The 10614-nt window shown below is 35.6% G+C and overlaps 2 pseudogenes; both read left to right on the plus strand.

The window, feature by feature from the left end:
* Positions 1-2074: 2074 nt before the first annotated feature.
* LOC149196250 (RNA-binding protein L pseudogene) lies at positions 2075-3244 on the plus strand (annotated as a pseudogene).
* Positions 3245-9086: 5842 nt separating this feature from the next.
* LOC149196251 (polyadenylate-binding protein RBP45 pseudogene) lies at positions 9087-10267 on the plus strand (annotated as a pseudogene).
* Positions 10268-10614: the final 347 nt, after the last annotated feature.

The raw sequence follows: 10614 nt of genomic DNA on the forward strand, positions 1-10614 counted from the left end.
TGAATATTAGATCTTAGTCCTTTTCGGTTTCGAAGTGGAAGGTGTAGTAAACTCTACCACAAAATCTGATTGAGATCTTCCCAGATATTGCTACAGGCCAGTTTCTTTCTACCCAATTTTGCACATCTTGGGTGATGGCTACAACCCAGTAAACTGCCCTACTAACCCTCGTTCTACCAGGGAGAGTACTGATTTTCTTGGGAGTGCTGTAGGGAGAGATATTTCTGGTATTTCTTCCATTTTTTTAACAAAATTTGAAACTCACGGTCTGTTCTTCGCTGGACCCATTACAGAGATGAGGGAAGCAAAATATTTTTCTGTTACTTCTGATTCTTGCTGGTGATCTATTTGATGATGATCATCCTCTTCCGATAGATCCATATTGCTCAAAACCTAGCAGTAGGAGGCCGCTAAGGGCCAATATGATCTGGGGTAGTATCTGCCTGCCGAAAACTACAGTCGTGATCTCGCCTTCCTCTTTCTGTCATTCTGACCTTAGCAGCAAGGGCCACTAAGGCGCAACGAATGCTGCTTCGCGCTGGGAGCTGCTGCAGCAGCTAGGGCTGCATGCTATCCTCAGCTGCTCTCCTCGCCATCTAGTTAACTATTCTACGAAATGACTTTTATTACAATACAAAATCAACTTTATTACAATATGTAATGTATGTAATAATCTTAAGAGGAGTATATTGCTAAGTATTGCGTGATCAAAAGTGACTCCAAACATGTATACATCTAGTAGTGTAGATGGTATGCTATATGTTGATAGGTGAGGACACCCCACAAGTGTCATGTCTCATAACATCAATATTAATGAAATTCAATTTTAAAAAATGACAATATTATTGTAATAAGGTGACACATACTAAACCATGTTTATCCTTGTTATTCATATAGTCTTATATAAAATTATACACAATAACATTATATATTCTCTCAAGAATCATATACATTTTAAAAAGACTACATTGAATGTGATATTCACCACCCTTAAGAGATGACTCTATGATTTCTAACATTCCTCAAAATAAGTAACATGCGAATTATAAATCTAATTGAGAAATATTGAGCCATAAAAATTGCTTAAACTTTTTTTGCAAAGGGAAAATCAATTAGATTTTTCTAAAAAAAACATGATCATACATATAACATAAAATAAAAGTTATCCAAAATACTTATAAAATTTTATATAACATATTTGAATATATATATATATATATATATATATATATATATATATATATAATTATAATTATAATTTTTATAGCAAAATTTTAAAAACATAATAGTAATCCCCAAATATTAAAATTCTTTAAATCAAACCTAAAACATAACAAATATCAAGTCATATATTTAATCTGGCTTAATTCTCACTCATCTCATGAGAAAACCAATTCAACTGTCCTCAAAAAATAAGATAACACATATGGTGAGGAATAAAGATTATTTAAAAAAAAAACTTTTTCCAACCAAGTTTTTGCCCAACAAAGTTGATAAAATGTCTAATCCTTCCACGTGGCAAAGTTGCAAAAGTTTAATACCCAAAATTTAATAATTCTTAAATTTATATAAAACCTCGAAATATATCAGAAGTAACCTAAAACTATAAGAATCTCATTGGTATGGTTTAACATTTTCTTTAAATTAATACATTTAACTTCAACCAACCCCAACAAAATGAAGCTTAGAACCCCCATTGGCACCAACCAATAAAAGTCGGCTCGGACCAGTAAAGCGAATATATATAGAACCTACACGTCTTCGATTAACAACATAAAGTTTTACTTTCTATCATTTCTTTCGAGTGCATATAAGTCGAGAGAATCTATAGCTCTCTAAAGTCTGGATCAAAACCTGCTCAGCTTTCATAGAATTTTTTAGTACCCTTCGAGCTGACGTAGATTTCATGCACTGCGCTGTGTCGCGGAGTTTTTTCTCGCATTCTTTTAAATATTTCAGAATGATGCAGACAGATCCCATGGCAGAACCGGCGATTGATTCCCAGCAGCAACAACATCAAGAACAATTGATGACGCCCCTGCCTCCCGAAACTAGGTTTTGGCCCCAGCAACCGCAACACCAACCTCAGGTTATGGTGCAGGAATCCTCGCAACAAGTGAACTCCACAGACGAGAATAGGACCCTCTGGATCGGGGGTTTGCAGCATTGGATGGATGAGGATTATCTGCAGGAATGTTTTGCTTCTACCCAGGACCTTCTCTCTCTTAAGATCATTCGCAATAAGCAGACTGGACTTTCAGAGGGTTATGGCTTTTTGGATTTTGTAAGCAATGCAGCAGCCCACATGGTTCTCCAAAATTACAATGGTGTACAGATGGCCAGGGCTGAACAATTTTACACGCTAAATTGGGCAACAAAAACGGGTAGAGAAAATCGTTCTGAAGATTTTACTATATTCGTGGGAGATTTGGCATCTGATGACACAGATGAGCTGCTGCGAGAGACCTTCAGAGCCATATACCCATCTGTAAAAGGAGCAAAAGTTATTACTGATAAGGTTACAGGCCATTCAAAAGGATATGGGTTTGTAACATTTGGGGATGGGAATGAGCAGGCTAGGGCTATAACAGAAATGAATGGAATATTTTGTTCCTCCAGACCTATGCGAATAGCTCCTGCCATAACAAAGCAGACTACTGTTCATCAACAACCCTATCCTCCTCAAGTGGTCGAGTTGGACCCAGAGAATGATCCAAACAATACTACCCTGTTTGTTGGTGGCTTAGATCCCAATGTGACAGTGGAAATGCTGATGGAGACATTTGGCCAGTATGGTGAGCTTGTGCGTGCAAAAATACCTTTCGGCAAGCGGTGTGGATTTGTCGAGTTTAGCAACAGGGCATCTGCAGAGTTAGCATTGCAAATGTTACATGGTACAGTTCTTGGTCAGAGACCAATTCGGCTTTCTTGGGGAAGAAAGAAACAAGTGCAGCGTGCAGGGCCTTTTCAAACACAGCAACCAGATCCAAATCAATGGAATGGGGCATATTATGGTGATGGACAAGGATACAATGTTGGTTACGGTTATGTCAGACAGCCTCAAGAAACAATTCCAAATCCATGGAGTGGGATTTATTATGGTGGTATTCAAGGATCCAGTGCTGATTATAGTTATGCCACACAACCATATAATGCTGGTTATGCTTATGCCACGCAACCTCAAGACCCAGATATATTCATTAATATCGCGCCAAATGCAAACTATCAGCAGCATCCACAGTAAATTAGTTTCAGTTAAAGCAGCCACAGTAAATTAGTTATAAATAAATTAGTTTCAGTTACAGCAGCCACGGTAAATTAGTTATAGATAAATTAGTTTCAGTTACAGCAGCCACAGTAACTTAGTCATAGATTTTTTGGTTACTGTTTTAAGGTTGGTGTAGTTGCAACTCACTACCTCTACCATGACGTGCCACCCCTGATTTTGGGCCAGCAATCTAATGGCATTTGCTATAATATTGTTAGTCTTTATCAGTTTCAAGAAATGGATTCTGATGCATTCAACAGAAATAGTATCTAACGCTTGGATTTGGATTAGATTATAACGCCAATGCTCAAGCAAGAATGACGAACTGGTGTAACAGTAACGTACACAGGAGTGTTGAATCTAATGTAATGGATTATGGGGTCCTGATTTGGTTACCTTTTATGGGCTGCGAAAGAAGGATATTCTTGATTTTCTGGAAAGAGTTTTATGCGAAAAGGAAAATACCTGTACGGGTGGAATCACTATTTTTATCAGATGGTGGTCATAGGAACTCGATATGCGACTTTCTTGTACATATCTCAAAGTGTGAATGGCTCTGCAACCAATCATATAAGAAGAGAGTTGAAATGTTTGTCCCCTTCTCTTGGATTTTCTCTTCTGGTGAATGCGGAAAGAGGGATTTGCTACAAACCCTCACGGTTTTAGAACTTTTATTGATATCAACTTCGTATTATTGATTTGATTTTTCCAACTGCCTGTCTCTGTTATTTTATGCTTGTCTATGTTATTTTATGCTAGATTTCTTCTTCACGGTGAATATGTTATTTTATGCTAGATTTCTTCTTCAGGGTGAATATAATAATCTCCTGAAGAGCCTCTTTCCGGCCAACTTTATTCGTGACATAGATAATTAATTTAAAGAGTGTATATTAACTATTTTTGTTGGTTTTATTATCTTATTCATCCTGTAACATATGATATCAACTTCGTATTATTGATGACTTTTCCAACGGCCTGTCTATGTTATTTTATGCTTGTCTATGTTATTTTATGCTAGATTTCTTCTGGAATAGTAAATTATGTATTTAGTACTATTATAATAATTAACCGTCACTATATGTCTATATTATTTTATGCTGGATTTCTTCTGGATTTGGTGGTGCACTTTTAGACCATAGTTGACATGGAATGGTAAATTATGTATTTAGTACTATTATAATAATGAACCATCACTATATTCATTTAACTGATGATAAACAAATGAATATCATTTTTTTATTATATTGTGTTTTAAATATTACAAACATAAAATTCAGTTAAAGCTCAGTCATACATTTCATTTAAATGCTTATATGTGGTTATTAAACTTTTGAGAAACACTTATAAGATGTATAGTCTAAAAGATTTTATTCATATATATATATATATATAAATTAAAATCTCAATTGTATTTTCAAATTGAAATGCTTATAAGATGTATAGTCTAAAATATTTTATTCACATATATATATAAATTAAAATCTCAATTGTATTTTCAATTTGGGTATCGGTTAACTTTTACGCAAACATGTGTTTCCACAATTGTAACTCTTCTTACTTAGAGTAATTTACTAAATGACAAAACTCATGACTCCTATTGATATTGCATCAAGCAAACTTCAAATTCAATTTGGGTAATGCAACTCTCATATAAGGCTCACTAACTAGTTTATACGGTTTTCTCAATAATTATGCTTAAAAGGCAACACCAACATTGTTTTCATTCAAATGTACATCTACTAAAAAACAACTTAAAAAAGGTAGACTCTTTAAGGCACTTAAAATTCCTCAAGAATCTCCGCTATACATATCTTGATGCACAGGATGGCCGAAGCACATTAAACATGGCAAATTTTATGGTGTATGATATATTAGAGCTACGGAAATATTAATTATTTTACAATTATGTTGAATCCAGTATTAACAGAAAATCATTCAGGAAAGTTTGTAATTGTTCTAGGTCCCCAGTAATTGAGAGCTTCCATATCATAAGCTCTCATAGCTCTCTCTTCTTGATCATAGCCACCTAGGAAAAAAAAGACCAATCTCGAGCTCTGAAGCAATCCAGCAGTCACTGGTATTTGGCTAGACACTGGTATTTGGCTAGACATGTGATGTCTGCCTTTGTAATTGGCAGATTTCATTGTTTTATAGACTTCAACTTATACCATGGAGTAGCTTCTCTTAACACTAAGAGGAAAAATAAAAGAATGACTTTCAGTTTGAAATATAAAGACGCAGTTTATTTTATGTGATTTTTTTGATATGTCATTGAGTGAAGCTTTTAGTGATTATAAGTTCACACAATAATCCAAAAAATTTCATCAAATTAAATGCATACCTGGTTACTCCCTGATATTTTGATGCACCCCTTTAGCCACTACTATTTCTGCAAAATTAATCAAAGCAACTGCTTATTACTTCTTAAAAAAATGTGAAACTCAGTGTATATTTTGATGCACCCCTTGAAAAGCCACTACTATTTTTGCAAAATTAATCAAAGCAAGTGCCTATTACTTCTTAAAAAAAATGTGAAACTTAGTGGATTAATGAAAATTTTCTCATTGAAAATATCCAAAATATATGGGACAATATATACACATGTTTTAAATAAATAAAATACATTAAGAAAACCATGTACCTCCTGAGAGACGCAATATATTCTTGCCTGGTTGAGTGCTGCATCTCTTCCAAAGCCTCTTTGTATTCACTAATCTTAAACCAAGAGAGTGAGGGACAATAGCCCTGGAAGTTGAAATGCATACACAAATGTTGGTGCAAAAGTCCAACTTTCGGAAGCATCAGATGGTTTCCTTGCACTCTGCCATCTGTTCACAATAGTGCTAAAGCAGGCCTTGATATCCCAAAGAAAGGTAATATATATTTGCATTGGCATTCAATCATCCTTATCAATGTAGATACGTTTCATTCATTCATAATTAATTCTCAGGTTCAAAACATGTGCTCTTGAATCAAACACCTAGCAAAATCAACAAAGAAGCGACAGAAACTGCGTTCAACATTAGGGGATTTCAAACATGTAGGTTAATAAATAATTAGATAAGATCTTATGGCAAGTTGAATTTGAAACTTTTGAATCAAAAGGAACAAAATGCCAGCTCCATGTTACATAATAGGAATCCAGCTACTGTTTTCTGATAGTAGACAAGTATAATGCGCCAGATAGCTCACAATATAGGTTGATAGAACCTCTGTGATATTTGGATTCTACACTGCCTGCTGGCCCACCTTCACCTTCTAAGCTGCTATTGATATTGTACAACTTATTAAATCTGAAATAGAGTAAAAGATATAGGAGACAAAACAGACTGGGAATGTAAGTCCTTTATACTGGAAGAGAAAAAGAGAACAGAGCAGCATGTAAACGCAGAAGAACATAAAGAAAACCACAAGACTTTCTGACTCAACATGTATTTCTTGGGGTCTAGATTCATTCACAGGTATTTAAAAATGTTGACATGCTTGAACCAAAAAAGGAAGAGAATTTTAGAATTTCAAATGTTGTCCTAGCTGTTTTAGATATATTTTCTACAATAAAAAGGAAAAATCATGAATACATGGGCCTGGAAGGCTTACATTGTAAGTGTGATAATACATGAATGGAGCCCCATCTTGATGTACAATGTTCTCCATCCTCCACACTTCACAAGAATTTGTTATAAATGTCCATTAACTAAGATTCCATTGCTCTCGAGGAGGAATATTTTACCAGAACATCAGCTGTGACTATTGATGGTGACTACAAAACAATAGGATGAGGAACTTAGAAAGAAGAAGAATTGAGGCAATGGCCTCTTTTCGAGTAATGATTATTAGACAAGGTTATTAACCCTACAAAATGACGATTTTCCAACTCCATAAATAAAGCATTTTCATCATTACATCAACTCAACTCTCTCAGTCTCTTTATCAATGTCTCAAGTGATTTTTTCTTTGCATTTTGCTTCAAAGTTTGCGTACCAAAGGTTCCAAAGAGTCTGTTAGATGAATCTCTGTATTTCTCAGAAATCATGACCACCTTTCTATAATCCAAAGAACTATAGTGCTTCTCCCTTATAACAGGATTCATGAAATTCTCTGAATGGTTGTTTAATAAAAGACTAACCAACTGCCTTGCCTCTAACAAAGACTTTTTTGGATTTGTTGCACCTTCAAGCTCATCCAAGCCACTGTCATGAAATTGAGTATCTGCAAAAGATTCTAGCAGTTTCAGATCAACCTCAATTCCCATAACAACATTTGTATTGAACCGCTTAATTTGTGTAGCTTAATTATCGGCTATAATAGCCATTGGAGTTAGTATGAACTTATATGTAAACTAGAGGCAATATCAGCAATGATCAGGCAGATCAGGCAGAACATGGTGATTTTTGTAAATTTAGGTTAAAATCATTTTTTATTTTAAAGAAAACTTAAAGCTATCTTGATTGAATGAGAGGTCTTCAAATTTAAATTTAGAAGAAACAGGTTAACCCTTTGAGACACAGAGATATCTGGCATGCTTAAAAAACTAAGCAAAAGGAAGAGGGCATTTAACTCAAATTTAGAAGATAGGTTAATCTTTAGACGCAGAGACATCCAGCGCGAGTAAAAATTTAAGCAACCTATGTTTCCATAGATTTATTTGAAAGAAAGAAAAATAATTTCAAAAGACTATAGCAGAAGAAGAATTTAAGGTTTGTGAAATTGTCGGATTTCTTCTTGCAATTGTTTTGATATTATGCTGATGCTATTAGCTAAAGTTTTCCTTTTCTTTTTTAATTGTTTTTTTTTTAATTTAATTGTATCTGTTAGCAGAACCATGGGGTTTTGTAGTGGTGACCTTCACACAAGGAGTTTCTTAACAGTGTAACCTATTGATGACTGTTCTATGCCCCGTGGGCAGTTTTCCTTGATTATGTTACTAGTAATTGCAGCTTCATTTTTTTCATTTAAATATTTTCCTGTCATGTTGTTGTTGATTATGGCTTTGTCTAAAATTTCTGTAGTCTTCAATATTTCTTATATGACCTACCTTCATGCCTTAACTCCTTGTTTCCCTATCTAATTCATCTTAGATTAACGTGATTGAAATATTTTGTGGCTGTCTTATATGCCTATTGCTCTCTGTTTCATATGGAAGTGGGCATGTATTTTTTAGATGTAATTGGCTTCATTGAACTCATTTGACCTGATGCTGAACCTTTCAGCAATCCTTTCTTTTTTTATGGGGTTGTCACATTGTGCGGAACTATAGCTTCCACAAACTCTGCTATTAGAGTTTATGCTAGATCCTTTCTATTTCATCACAATTAGGTTGTGCCTATTATTGGGTTCTTGTTCATAACTGAGTTGTATGTATTTATTGGAGAGTTAAAATTAAGAGAGGAGATAGGGGAAAGGATTCATCATTCAATTGACTTTACTCTGTATTTAATATATTTGCTTTTGCCAGTATTATTGTCATATATTTCACTGCTCAGAAATATAGGCTATATCTGAAAAGGTTAAGTGGAGTGGCACAACAGCGAAGTGGAATGAACTCTTCTTTTGGGGGAACTACAGAAGCAGGTGTTGGACAAGTGAAACGAATATATATAGATCCTACACATCTTCGATTACCAACATAAAGTTTTACTTTCTATCATTTCTTTCGAGTGCATATAAGTGGACAGAACCCATAGCTCTCTAAAGTCTGGATCAAAACCTGCTCAGCTTTCATAGAATTTTTTTTAGTACCCTTCGAGCTGACGTAGATTTCCTGCACTGCGCTGTGTCGCGGAGTTTTTTCTCGCATTCTTTTAAATAATTCAGAATGATGCAGACAGATCCCATGGCAGAACCGGCGATTGATTCCCAGCAGCAACAACATCAAGAACAATTGATGATGCCCCTGCCTCCCGAAGCTAGGTTTTGGCCCCAGCAACCGCAACACCAACCTCAGGTTATGGTGCAGCAATCCGCGCAACAAGTGAACTCCACAGACGAGATTAGGACCCTCTGGATCGGGGGTTTGTAGCATTGGATGGATGAGAATTATATGCAGGAATGTTTTGCTTCTACCCAGGACCTTCTCTCTCTTAAGATCATTCGCAATAAGCAGACTGGACTTTCAGAGGGTTATGGCTTCTTGGATTTTATAAGCAATGCAGCCGCCGAGATGGTTCTCCAAAATTACAATGGTGTACAGATGCTCGGGGCTGAACAATTTTACAAGCTAAATTGCGCAACGAAAACTGGTAGAGAAAATCGTTCTGAAGATTTTACTATATTCGTGGGAGGTTTGGCATCTGATGACACAGATGAGCTGCTGCGATAGACCTTCAGAGCCATATACCAATCTGTAAAAGGAGCAAAAGTTATTACTGATAAGGTTACAGGCCGTTCAAAAGGATATGGGTTTGTAACATTTGGGGATGGGAATGAGCAGGCTAGGGCTATAACAGAAATGAATGGAATATTTTGTTCCTCCAGACCTATGCGAATAGCTCCTGCCATAACAAAGCAGACTACTGTTTATCAACAACCCTATCCTCCTCAAGTGGTCGAGTTGGACTCAGAGAATGATCCAAATAATACTACCCTGTTTGTTGGTGGCTTAGATCCCAATGTGACAGTGGAAATGCTGATGGAAACATTTGGCCAGTATTGTGAGCTTGTGCATGCAAAAATACCTTTCGGCAGCGGTGTGGATTTGTCGAGTTTAGCAACAGGGCATCTGCAGAGTTAGCATTGCAAATGTTACATGGTACAGTTCTTGGTCAGAGACCAATTCGGCTTTCTTGGGGAAGAAAGAAACAAGTGCAGCGTGCAGGGCCTTTTCAAACACAGCAACCAGATCCAAATGAATGGAATGGGGCATATTATGGTGATGGACAAGGATACAATGTTGGTTATGGTTATGTCACACAGCCTCAACAAACAGATCCAAATCCATGGAGTGGGATTTATTATGGTGGTATCCAAGGATCCAACGCTGATTATAGTTATGCCACATAACCATATAATGCGGTTATGCTTATGCCACGCAACCTCAAGACCCAGATATGTTCATTAATATCGCTCCAAATGCAAACTATCAGCAGCATCGACAGTAAATTAGTTTCAGTTACAGCAGCCACAGTAACTTAGTCATAGATTTTTTGGTTACTGTTTTAATTTTTCAATCTGCTATTTCTAAATAATAAATTTAATATTTTAAATTATTAACAAAATATTTGTTCATGGTATATGGATCGAATTTTTGTACTTCTATATCGTTATTGAATTTCAATCTTTTTTGGATATATATTCTTGTTACTGAGAAAAATACTTAATAAATATTCTTGTTACTGAGAAAAATACTT

Source organism: Pinus tabuliformis, chromosome 2_2 (genome assembly GCF_031772625.1).
Source record: "Pinus tabuliformis cultivar Carrire ecotype Pingquan chromosome 2_2, CPIR1, whole genome shotgun sequence".
In the NCBI taxonomy this organism is placed as follows: Eukaryota; Viridiplantae; Streptophyta; class Pinopsida; order Pinales; family Pinaceae; genus Pinus; species Pinus tabuliformis.